The 1,531-nt window shown below is 53.9% G+C and overlaps 1 long non-coding RNA gene across 1 annotated transcript; it reads right to left on the bottom strand.

Annotated features, from left to right (window-relative positions):
- Nucleotides 1–200: 200 nt before the first annotated feature.
- LOC115517135 lies at nucleotides 201–1,147 on the bottom strand. The gene is made up of 2 exons (XR_003969732.1): nucleotides 919–1,147; nucleotides 201–794 (listed from the first exon to the last, which is right to left on the bottom strand). It is a non-coding gene; the product is annotated as an uncharacterized LOC115517135 (long non-coding RNA).
- Between the last annotated feature and the right edge of the window lie 384 nt (nucleotides 1,148–1,531).

Below are 1,531 nucleotides of genomic sequence, written 5' to 3' on the forward strand. Positions count from 1 at the left end.
ACGGTTTGAACATAACTTCATCAAAGAGGACTTTCTAGATCAATTTACCTTAAGTATAAAAAAAAACCCCACACTACTGTCATCTGCATCTTTCTACCTTGTTTTGTCCTCATGGCATTTATCACTGCATGACATTATACTCTATATGTTTGTACATGTCTTGTCATCTCCCCCACTGGAGGAACTGTAAAGAGAATCCATGAGTTCAGGACTTGTTTTATTCACTGCTGTATCCCTGGTAAGTACAACAGAGCATGGCACATGGAAAACCCCCAATAAAAGCGTGTTTGATGAATGAATGAGTGAAATACAGTAAATTAGATGGGAAAAAAAATCACAAGGAGGATGAATTAGTCACTTAAATTCCTAGCACATTCCTATCATTTTAGCCAAAAACTCTGCTTAAGGCTCCCTCTTCGGCATCATCTCTCATAAGGAGAGAATTTAGGGAAGTTCACTACCGCTAAGACAAGGACCTAAGATTCTTTCCTGGATGATTCTGGTGAGAATGGCATATTCTCCCGAGTTACCCCGTTAACAAGAAGTATCTCCAATCCCAGATTTGGCGATGTTCTTTCTCCGCCTGAGCTCCAAGTAGAGCTCTGAGAGAAAAACGAGGTGGTGGTGGCTCAAAGACTCAAACGTTCCAAATTACTTCTCTTCCCGGAGATCAGCAACCAGGTGAATTTCAGAATGCTGACACCATGGAGGGGCAAAAGTCACATGCCAGGTGGAAAAGGATACCGGGGTAATCTCCGTTGATCCTTCTTTACCACCCAGCTTTCTATCACGGCCTGTAGAGAAACAAGCACGCCTTAACACGTCAGTGCAAAGTGCTGCTTTCACCAAGTTTCCTTCCCAGGCAGCTGCTCCTCGACCTCTCCTCTTCTCCCAACCCCCCCGCCCCCCCCCCGCAACCTGCAGGCTCAGCCTCCGATTTCCGCTGATCCCGGCTGCAGGGAGTCGGGAATCCAATTACTTTTCCCAAGGGAGCGCAATCCACTCATCAGGCCGCTAAGAGGGGAGAGGGGGTCGAGCAGTCGCAGAGGCCACCCCTCCCCCGCCTGCCGGGGCCTCCCGGGCGGGGTGAGCGAAGCCGAGGAGGGGCGCGCGGCGCCGCCGCGGGAACTATTTGTCCTTCCGCGAGCCGCGCTGCGGCCCCGGCGCCGACGTAGACCGGGCTGAGTGGCAGGAGATTAGCCAAGGGCTTCCCCCGCCGCGCGCCCCCGGCCAATCGGCGCTGCGCGGGCGGTGCTCGAGGGCCGCGCACACGCACATTCCAGGGTCCACGCCTCACGCGAGCAGCCTCCGCCCCGCGCACGCTCCCCTTCCCACCCCTCCCTGTTGGCCGCACGCGCGCGTCTCCTCAGGGCCTTCTCCCAGGTCCAGGCCTGGACCCTGTCTTCTGGGCCGCAGATGCTGCTCTCTAAAGTGAAAGTGAAATGAGGAAAGAGGGCCAAGTGGTCTGTAGGGGAAGGGTAATTAGCATCTGTGTCAAGGTTTACACTACCGCTCCACCGTCCAGGCTTGC

The sequence above is a fragment of the Lynx canadensis genome, chromosome B3 (assembly GCF_007474595.2).
Source record: "Lynx canadensis isolate LIC74 chromosome B3, mLynCan4.pri.v2, whole genome shotgun sequence".
Lineage (NCBI taxonomy): Eukaryota > Metazoa > Chordata > Mammalia > Carnivora > Felidae > Lynx > Lynx canadensis.